This window comes from Platalea leucorodia (genome assembly GCF_965183815.1).
Source record: "Platalea leucorodia genome assembly, chromosome: 11".
Lineage (NCBI taxonomy): Eukaryota > Metazoa > Chordata > Aves > Pelecaniformes > Threskiornithidae > Platalea > Platalea leucorodia.
Genome location: NC_138833.1, coordinates 2136293 through 2148043, shown reverse-complemented (window position 1 = coordinate 2148043; position 11751 = coordinate 2136293).

Below are 11751 nucleotides of genomic sequence, written 5' to 3'. Positions count from 1 at the left end.
GAGATCCATTGTGGAATTTTGGAGGAGCTGAGTTAGCGTGGAGTGGTCTTCAAAACTGGATTTTTTTTTTTTAACTTACATTAACTGGATATTAACTGGAGTGGTCTTCAAAACTGGATTTTTTTTTTTTTTTTAACTTAAATTAACTGGATTTTTTAAACTTATTAACTGGATTTTTTTTTAACTTATATTAAATTTTAGGAATTCATAGCATATAATATCAGTGAAATACTGCCCTCATATCTAAGTTGGAAAAAAAAAAATCAATTCTTAATTCATTTGGTTTGACCTCAAAGAACTTAGAGTTTAAAGTAAAGACATGGTTGAAGCTACAACTAAGTTAGTTTGCAAATTTAGAACTTAATACAGTAAATGTAACAGGGAATTGGATTAGTCCCATGTGTTTCTATAATGTGTTTCTACTGTTATGCCATAAAAATGATATCTTTATTGAAACGTTTTGTGATCTTTTACCTTAAAGTGGATCTTTTCACTAAGAGTGAGTGGGGTACTTCACAGCTGGCCGTTTTTCTTACATCTGGGAAGGAGGAATATAATTAATTTTTTAATGAGTAAATAATTTCCATCTCAAATCGCCGAGAAAAATTGAAGCCACCAGGGAGGGGGGGAACTGTTTGAGTTGGGCAATGTGTTTCACTTACAAATCTTTCAAAGTATTTTCTACCTTCGGGGGCGATGCTTTTGTTTGGTTTGTTTGGTCTTGGGTTTGGGGTTTTTTTCATTTTAGTGATAAATATCTGAACTATCCAGGCAAAACCTACTCATTTTCTTAAAGATTTTTGTTTTAAATAGATCGTCTGTGTTGCTTTGACAGTATAAATCAGAGAAATCCAGGAGTCTTTCAAACAGCAAATTGGTGAAAACCGGTCCTTTACCTATGTTTATAGTTGCTTTTGATGATGTGATTTTGAAGGCAAACTTTTTTTTTTTATAATGGCAGTTTTTTCTATATATCGATCTATATACTCAACTGTATCTGATATGTTAGTGGAGTGTTGCAGAAGTATTTTAATTATTCAAATGTACTTTCAGTATTCACTGTGGCTGAATTAGAAGTGATTCTAAAGGTACGTTGCCGCGCGCTCAGCCTGGGTGTGAGCTGCGGCTGCGAGCTGTGCTGCCAGAGCCAGGGTGCACAGGTGGCTTTTGGTGTCAGAGCGAAAGCAGCACTGAATCTTGGATTGGGGATTTCTCACAAAGGGGAAGCATACGGGAGGCAGAAAGGAATCTGAGGTGGTAACTTTTTCTAGGCTCTGTTTCTGCTGTGGAAAGAGGCTGATTAAAAGCAGGACCCTAAAAGTGTTTTGGCATTTGGGAGTTTAACACGGAGTTTTTAATTCTTAAGTAGAAGTCACGGAGGAGCAAACCACTCTGGTTCAGTTCTCGGACCGTATTTATTCCAGGAAGGCTTTGTGGCCACATGCCTACATAGATTATTGGTGTCTTTCCCTTCTGAGGCATCCTCCTCCTAATTTCAATTCAAATAGGTCAGCTAAGCGGAGGTTTGACAAGTGTCGACTTCTTGATATTTTTTGCAAGGTCACAAGTGCTGACAACGCACAAAGATCAGTTGCAACCAGGAACGTCCAGGGTTTTAGGGAGTATTATCCTTGTGGGATATCAGCACTGTGTAGTATTGTGTCCCAGATCTGGCTTTTATTTCTCTGTAAGGCAAGTTATAAATGCTAAATATAATAACATAACAAAGTGTTGTAAGTGAAGGTCAGTCACTTTGTCCTGTAACATTTCCTACAAAGGACTGCCAACTACCATGTGGTGCAGGAGAGTTTACCATAAAACAGAGGTGATGAAGCTGTGAAGATAACTTTCCATCATGCCTAAAAGCACTCTGACACAGTAAGCTGTTCTGGTAGGGATGAGTCCCTGTAGTCATCTTCCTCTATCGTCCCCCAGTACACTTAAAGGGAAAGCTGGAAATTATATGGGAGAAAAGAAACGTATGGGAAAAGTTAAAAAGAAAAAAAGCCAAAGACAAACCCCCTCAGATTCCATTATTTCAACATCGTGGGGAGTTTTAAACTTTTAGACTTCAAAAGTGAACCAATGATATGAAGCAAAATGCAGAGGAACCACATCAGCAAGTTGCTTCAGATAAAACGTGGTGTAGAGAGAGATCAATCCCTGCCTTTTAATTATTGAGCAATAACTGCCAGACGGTGAAAAAGGTCTCAGCACACCATCCAAACCCAGAAGCTTCTCATTAGGCTGTCTGCTTTAGCACTGTGAGCAACATACACATGCACCTTGGAGGAGGAATGCATAAAAGCATTCTGCTGATCGCTGAATTTTACAGCAGAGTTGCTGAAAACTATTATTAATTAAAAATTGCAGCACTGAGTGCTGAACCCCTCTACACTTTATTTATAAACATTTTTTCTGCTGTTAATTCTGGGTGACATTGAAAGAGCTACCATCAGATTGTATAATGGTCTTGGAAGGTATTTTTTAGATGTAAAACAAGCTTAAAAATACTTGGTGTCTGACCTAACTCTGCAAAGGTAAATGATAAACTGCTGTTGGTCATAAAAATGTAGTGGGGGGATTCGGAAAAGCCAGCCTTGATGTAGTTGAGACCCTGGGCCTTTAGGATCTTCATAAATTCCAGATACTATGAGAAGAACTAAGAATGGCCCGAGGGAATAGAGAGAAAAGAAGGAGCTTTTCGTTGCAAAGAGGTGAATTCATTGAAAAGCTGATTTGTACGACAACTTGTCTGGTGGTGAGGCTGAGCTGCGAGGTTCCTGTCATTGCCCAGAGCGCTCACCCCATCTCTGCTGCACATTACCGCCTCTCAGTAGTAACGAACTGTATGTTTATTTGACTCTGCTCCGAGTTAAATCAGTGTAATAGTCTTTTTCTTTTACCAATGTTCAAACCTGCCATAAAACTGTAGCTATGTTCATATCATCATTCATTAAAAAGTAATTTATAAGTCGATATACAAGCTGCAGATGGTTCTGTAGGTGTGCAATCGATAGTCAAGTTTTAAAAACTTACTTTTTTGGGCATGGGTATGCATGGAACCACACCTGGTTTTAATTCAGCAGCTGCATTGTCAGACTGCAAAATGTTGTGACTACTTAAACCTGGACATCCATTAAAAAAAATAATTTAAAAAATGGTTTCTCAGTTCCTACTTCAGTTTTAAGGCTATGCTCAAGTTAAAAAGAGTAAGCTAGACATATAATGTGCATCTAAGTGCAGACACTATGGCAAAGTATCCAAATGGGCACAAAAATGACAAAACACATTGGCAGTGTGTAAGTGAGAAGATTTGGCTGAAGGGAAGAGGGACAGAGAAGTTCCTTTGTGCTCGAGGTCATGCTTGAAAGCAGAGAACTGCAGCTAATGCTTTAAATAGTTCTTAACAGAAAGAATGACAAAATGTATGCTAAGGTTATGGGCTACAATTTAATAAAAACACATTAGATTCCAGTATTCACTTTCATCTTGCAATTCTTCACTCTTAATTCTAACGATATTGCATGCTTAAGTTGCAATATATTTGTGAAAAAATGTTAGTTGATTTCTCTTATAATTAATAATAATTATCAATATGTATTAGTTACCATAATTTTGTCTTATAGAGATAGTCTCTTGAAACTTCGGTTCTGTAATTAAAATGACTTTTCTTTCTATTAAATGCTCATGGGAAGTTTTGATTGAAAAAGGACAGATTCATTATACAGAATTACCATTTGTGAAAGGATGGAATGTCGAAGAAAACTACAAAGTATGGAAAACTACAAAGCACTGTAAAGATTCCATGAGTATAGGTCCTTTAAAGACTAATCGAGTTCAACCCCCCCCCCCCCAAGCACCTTCCCCCTCCCCTCCATCACTGACTCTCTGTCAGTAACTGAAAAGGAGTGGAGATACATTCCTAATCAACTTTCCCAGTCAAACCTGGAGAATAATTATTAACAAAGCTCTTCACAGCTGAAATTTTAATATGAACAATGGATCTTTAACGACTTTCAGGAGAAATATTTCCTTTCCTTTCCACGGACCAACTAACAGCTGATAAACTAGCAGTAGTCTGGATGACTTTCTGTTCAGCCCTGATACACTGCTGAGCAGGTCCTGGTACTTCCCTGCCATTTAGAAGTGATAAACGGAGACTGGGATTAAGCTTTAGTTGCTTGTATACGTACCTTAGCTCTGCTAAGGAATGACGTGGCTTGTAGTTGACCTTGAAGCACTTAAAACAGAAAGGAAATACTGTACTCGAGTCATTGAATACTAAGAATGGTATAATATGCTGTAGCATAGAGGAATCTGGATGTAACGCCCATTCCATTTTGCAGATCTCTCATTTTCTCAAATCTAATGCGCTATTTACAGAGCTTTGACTGGAGTGCTTCACCGGGGCTGTGGAGCGAGGCCTGGTAACTGCCCTGCCCAGATTAGTCAAGCTTTGTGCAAGATGAATGAAGATGCTCTAAATTTGTTTTTATTACCATCAAATCCTACTTTCTACTTCACTTCTTCTTCTTCCATTTTTCTTTCTCTGTTTCCTTTTCAAAAATTATACACGAAATTAAATTACTCCATTATTGGACAGCAAGTTTTAAAATGAGTGCTTTTAATGGCTTCTGATTTTTTTGCCATTTTTTATTGCAGTTCTTGCATGAAAACACAACTATTTTGATGCTAAGCAAGGACTGAAAGGAAAATGGGCACTGTTTACCCCAGTCTCATAGCTTCAACTGCCTGATTCTTTTTTTTTTTTTAATGCCTTTTTCCCTCCTGCTATTTTGGTAAAGCTAAGCTAATTTGTGAAAATATTACTTAAAAACTTTTTCCCTAAGGTGTTTCAAGTCCAGGGTGATTCTGGTTTGTTGGGGTTTTTGTTTGTTTTGTTTTGTTTTTGTTTTTGTTTGGTTTGTTTTGTTTTTTTAAAAATGGAGAGAAAAAGAAAGAAAATTCTCATAGTGAATGTATTTGGGTTGTGGGAAAGCGTTTCACCTGGGATTAGTAGAGATTTAAATGCTATTCTGGATTAGCAGTTGCCATCTTGTGCTTGAGGTGGGGCTTTCGGTCCCATAGCTTTCCTCCCAAAAACGTTGAAGGATCTCGTTTGCGTCCAGGTGTGGAGCAAGGCCATTGCTGACCTCCTTGTTCTCATGCAAAGATGCTTGTCTCTCCTCAGTGTTTTACAGCGCTGAGTAGTCAGCATCCTTCAGACTAGAGCTCCGGTGCTTTGGCTGCACTGCTCTGTGTGGGCGGGGGATTTTTTTTTTGTAGTCTTTCTTTTTTTTTTTTTTTTTTTTTCCTTCTGTTAAGTTGCTGCTGTAGAAGCTACCCAAGTTGTAGTTATTTAGGAAGTATATATGTATAGGGTATTTGGGGCAGCCACAGAAGCTGTCTTTGATCCAGCCTACTGATAGTGTCGGTGCACAGGTCAGTGATACATTCGATGGTTACTGCTGTTCAATTATGTTAGGGTCTTTGATTAAAATTATTCACATCGTGTAGATTTCTCTGTGATACTGATAAAAATTCTTATAGTGGATTTCTTATCTAGGGTGTGAGTTGGTATTTTCAGTCTGAGCTACAGAAAATAAATGAAACCAAGTAAGATTTTTTGTGTGTGTGTGTGTGTGTGTGTGAGCCAGCCTTGCCTGGCTTTGTGGCCAGAGAAATCTGATCTCTCTGCATCTCTAATGACTAATTTCTTCCTCTCTCAAACTGTCAGCAGGAAGCTAAGGAAAATGATGTATTTTTGCTTATATTTGTCTTGTATTTAGATCTAATTTGTATTCTGGAATTAATAGGAGATGTCTCTAGATAGCTGCTTTCTTGAATATTCAGAATCATTTCTCCCAAATGCAAGTCACTTATAACTGGCATTCAAATAAGATGTATAGAAGGCACCATTTGAAAGTGAAGTCAGAAGGAGAAAACTGTTGTTTTATGGCTTGTGGAGTGTGGGATTTGGATCCTGGTTGCACGCTTGCTTCTGACAGGCTTTCTGCTCTTGATAATTTGCAGTAGGGGAAAGCCCTTTGTCCTTTTGCATACAATATTTTGCCTTCTGTTAAACCAGTTCAGTGTCCAGGACTGTGCGGAAGAGAGTGAGTCCTGAAACGCTGCTGTCTTGCTGCTGTTGCCTCTCGGGCGGCCGCCCTGTCCCGCCTGCGCAAGGCTGCAGCCCCCGTGCTGCCCAGCGGAGACGCGGCCCTGCTGCCGCTGCCCCTTCGGTCAGCTCTAGCCCGACCACTGGGCTCCTCGGTCTGTTCACCACCATGATTTATGCTCTTCAGAGAGAAGCAGTATGTATTCTTAGGACTAGCTAGCGACTGGGGTAGCCCAGTGACAAGCCCTAGCCTAGACAGCAGAGGCTGTTCTGTGCAGGAGGGATAGCAGGGTGACTTCACGCAATGCCAAGGTGTTGCAAAGGGTGCCCTTTGTTACTACACGTCAGGGCTTTTACGGTGAGGATGTGTGGTAGCTGTTACACCGTGTATCCTGGGGTAAACGCTACATTTCCAATTGAGGGTAAAATACTTGGTGGGGGTTGAGGGGAGGAAGAAGAGGGTACCAGCCTATGGCTCTGCCTGCCTATGTACGGGTATTTGTACTGCTGTACTTACATAGATGGCTGAAATTGCAATTATGCACAATCTCATTCAGAAGAGTCGCTGACAATTTACATCGGCTTTGAAGAGGACTGCTTTTAATAAATACTGCATGTCAACAGCATTCATCTTTTACTTCAAGGTATTTCACAGCAGTGAGGACAAAATAATCAAATGACTGAAGTTTGAGTAGTATTTCAATGACTTAAGCAACCCAGTATTTTCCTGAAGACTTTTATTCCCTAAGCTGTGCATGCCAAATTTTGCTGCTGGCTGCTGTGAGCTTTTCCTGTCGCTTTTTAAGAGCTCCCTGAAGGATGCCACAGTTGAAATCAAACCTGGAAGCCCAAAAGGTGCTGTTAGCTTCTCTTTCTTATTTTGCTTTCCAAATGTTTGAATGGAAATTGCAGCACAGTAATGCATTGAGCAAGCACGTTCTTCAGGGACCTAGTTTAGGCAGAAATACTGTAAAGGTTCTGCAGTAAGCCTATAATCTAAGTGCTTTGGGGAAGCATCCAGAAATGTAGGGTTTGAATGTTGCTTTGCAAAAGAATCCAAAATTTGATCTTTGTTATATTATGGAATGAACTTAGAAAATGGAATTTCTTTATGGGATAGATAATTCATTCTGTGGACTGCTTAAATTTCCTCATACGTGCTTATTGGACAAAATAGCAGAGAAAGAATATTTCTCCAAGAACTTGAGGAATGTAGAATTTTCAGCAAAATGTCTGACAGCTTTTCATTTCATCAAACAGAATTTGGAATTACCTGTGAAATAGGTATTAAGAGTTACCCTGGTTCATACCAAGGATACCCTCTATGAATGATGGCAGGGGCAAATCATACAACTAATTTATTTCTCTGTAGCTCCTGTAAAGTCTGGAAACTAAACAATTCCTGCAGATTTCTTCTGCAATTTATGAAGCTTCAAGCAGACCTCAAAATAGGGATTCTTCTGTTGCATTTCTTTCAGCTTTTAATTATCTGATCTAGTTTACACCTATTTCGCAATAAATGCATATCTTTTTAATGTGAGTTTGTGAAAATGTGAATGTGAATCTTTCTTGGTTGGCATGAGAAGTTGCACATAAATGAAAATCTGCTTCCAGGAAGATCAACTTAATAGCGTAGTTTTTAATATCAGTATTATAACTGAAATAGATCTGGTTAGCATTTGAGGTGAAGTAGAACTGCCTCTAACATACCATTAAATGTTTCCAATATTGAAAATGAATGTGAGAACCCCCTAAAGAGGAAATCTAGCAAACAGTAGACACAATCTTCACATATTTTTCTAGTTCGAACTGATTTATAGCTTTTTTGATCAAGAACATAAAATTGTCAAGGCCTATAGGAAAAAAGTGTTATTTTTTTGTGAAGAAAACCAGGCGAGCTTTCAGATGCACAGCTCTTCTCTATGTAACAGAATCCTCAAATGACCTTGAGAACAATTGCTTTGGATTTTCGTTATGTAGGTGACAGGAGTGAAAAAAGGGTCTTTCATACAGATTAAGAGGGGATGCTGGTAGGAGGAGATGTGATAGATGAGTCATTCCTATGGATTTACGTGACTGAGACAGACTGATAACCTCTCGTTGTTCAGTAGGTGGTATTTTTCTGGACATCATTTTGGGGAAAAATTGTAATATGCCATAAACACAGTATCTCTATTGTGGCCATGATTTTAATATCTAGCAGAGCTGCGCAATTTAATTCTCAGGCTTATCTTCTGAAGTAGACTTGCAAATCTTCCTTAAGCATCTGGAGAAAACGTCAGAGTTGCTGTGGTGGAGTTTTTTTGGTGGGGGAGTATTTTGCGTTTGGGTTTTTTGTGAGTTTGTGTGTGTGTGTTCTCCCACTGTTGTCTTGAAGTTTCTTGGCTTTATTGAATATTTCTAAGTTCATTTTGGTGTCTGCTTCTTGTTCACAAAATATTGACAGGACTAGTGGGTCCTTTGAGTGAGCTATGTCATCTTCTGGGAGGCTGGGAAGGATATGTACTATTATGGTTTGAAGAATCATTAGCAAGTTTTGAATGTATTGCTATGAAATGGCATGGTGGCATTTGAATATGTATTGGTCTGTGAGAAGCTTGCCTCCTGTGATATGTTTGGAAAAGCTAGGTTTTCTGAAACCTGAGAAGCTAATTAAATAATATGTTAAGCCAGAAAAAAAAATATATATAAAAGAATAATCTGCCATTAGAAAAAATTATTCACAGGATATTCCCTGACTTAGAAAACACATCAACATGTTGAATTTTAAATTATTATTTAATTAGCTATTAGGAGACAGATGATATGTTTTTCAGATTTAGGATGACTATCATACTGTTACATAGCTAACACCTCACTGAAGCCAGGTAGAATCTCTGTATGTCAAAATAACATAATGAAATGTTTTGGATTGTTGGACCCTAGTTTTGTAAACAAGATAAAAACATAAGTAATAGTTTTGTGGTCTTCAGTATATAAAATGTAAAGCACCTCTTGTCTGTAAGGAAAAATAAAAAGATGTGTACTCTCTGTGTCAGCAGGTAATTACTATCGTGGTGAAGCCATAAGATCAACATTTCCAAGTAAATATGGAAATATCATGTATTATTATAAAACCTTTTCTTTGGCTTTCTCGGCCATTATCCACCAGGCAGGCTCGCATGAGGTTTTCTTCCCTGCCAGAAAAGATGAGCACTGGCTGACTGCCTTATTTTTCTTGGATGCATTACTAAGCTGCAGTGCCTCTTAGGCTAACTAGTTGATGGCAAGGCTGAGAAGTGTTTCAGATTAGCAGTAATTCAAATTGTCATTTTGTAATGCTGTGCCTCTATATCTACATTCATTTTGTATCGTGGCTTTAAATCTCATTTAGGAGAGAAAAGTGCTGCGTTATATAATGGGAAATATTACCTATAATACAAGTCCCCTATTAAAAAGTGCTGTGAAAATGAAATTCATGTTGAAGAAAAGCAATGCAAATAGGGGTGGGGGTAAATGGGTTCAAAATCAAATTGTTTCTTATTTCTGATACACATTTTTAAAATGTTCCAGTACTTAGAAGCTTTTTACTGAAAAATAAACATTCTCCTTAAGAGAAGTTAATGAATTAATGCAGACAAGTCTTTACTGAACAGATAGAAAAACACAGGCTGGATTGCCTCTTTCAAACTCTCTTCTGATACGGTTGCATTACGTTGTTCGGAGGACTGCTAGTATTTCCATTCTTGTTGGTCTTAAGGTCTGCTTTCTCTGAAGTCTCAAGCGGTAATTTGGGTGCCTACACACTGGATTTTGCAACTTACTTTGACCTCCTATGTTGAAGGAACTTTGTCTTTAAAGAGAATTGATATAACTTACGCTCCTCTAAGGAGTGCAACGTGGTAACTAACTCTGGAGTTGTGGCATTGATTTCAGGAGATACAGGTTTGTGCTCTAAATTAAAAATAGGTGTATGACAGTATGAAACAAATGTGATACAAGATCACTGGCCCTGCAAGTCTAAATAAGAATTAATGGCATTGGAGTCAATGAAAATCAACACAGATAAGTATCATACCCAGAATCTCTAAGGCAGCATTGTAAGGAAATGCACTGGGCCATTCTTGGTATAGTCTCTTCTGGGGTGAATAATCTTTGCTTACATGACATGTCCTACCGACTCTCGGGCTGCAGCTTTAGTAAACTGCAATGCTTATATGGGCTAGAAAGCACCATGTTTTCATGAGCTGACTTTAAACTCTTGAGAGCTAGGGTGGATGGTGTGCCGCGATCCGGGTACAAGGTGAGCTATCCCGAGATGAAACGGTGCTGAGGGATGTTAACCCTCCTTCCCACGCCTGGTCGCTCTTTTTTTTTTTCACCCTGCCACAGGGTCTGCCTTGTGGTAGCCCTGGCACTTGTGTGGCTTCAAACTGACCTAAAGGAAAAAGGTCTAATGCATATTTTGGTTCATGGTCTGCACGCTCACAAAAAATCATGTGCTGGTGAGAGCTGGGGTGGGAGTGAATGGGACTGTGTCCTTCAGGAAAGAAGGAAGGAAGAAGGAGTAACTCCAGTTATGCAAACATCGGCTTTCCTTCTTGCGGACCAGGGAACGGTGGGTGCCAGCTGGATAGCACCTCCTGTTTTGCATACTAGTAGGCTAACCTGTCTGGTATCTGGTGCTACTAATGAATACTTTTGTCTTACTGCTTTCCTCTGTGCCAGTAGCTTCAATGATTTCTTTTTCCACACTAAGCCCCCAAATCCTTTTTCTAATCACTGCGCTGAATAATTGTCCCATTTAGTACACTTTCCTTGGCTTGCTTGCTTGCTTCCAGGCAAATTATTTTGCAATTGTGTGTGCCGAAGTGCTTTTGCCATCTGTCGGAGCAATTGCTTAAATGATTGAAGTTCTTTTAAAGCTGCTTGTGTTGTCATTGATTATTTTATCTTTCTTAAATTTTGGTACCATCTACAGACCTTGGAAACTTGTTCTTAATACTGCCACTAGGTATAATCTGTTGTGAAAGCGTTCCTAAAAAATGAATGAGAAATTTCAATTATTAATTTTTGAGGGGGTTCAGGATGTTATAAAAACTTAAATCACAACGTTTCAGCTAAAAAAAATAGAAGTTTGTTTGAATTGTGATTACGATTACGATGGAAATTATACGAGTAGTCTACAGTGGTAAATGATTTCTGAGGAGTTTTCAGTCTGAGACAGAGGTGGATGAAAGTAAATAGTTTTTGACCTGTTTTCCAAATTACTTTTCTATTTTTCAAGCTACTTTTCTTTGTACTTACATTGATAAGTCTTATAGTTAAGCAAAATGGTAATAAAGGGAAGTGGTAATAGTCTGTGCCAGTCATCGTATTTACAAAGGATTTGTGAACACTTTTCAAAGGCAGAAAGAGAGCTTCAAACCTTGTGGATTTACTTCTACAGCGTTTTGATGTTGTATTGATGGCTGCCAAAGTCAAGTTAGTTAATGAGAGAAAGGGCATGTACTGATTAGTGTGTGTCTGAGCACTGTTTGACAGTGTAGTAGCTGGCCCGATGCTTTACACGTGCTCCAAGAGGTAAAGCTGGAGGGAAGTTCCTTATGTAGCAGTCATGGAGGCATAGCTATCTGATGAATCTTCCAGGC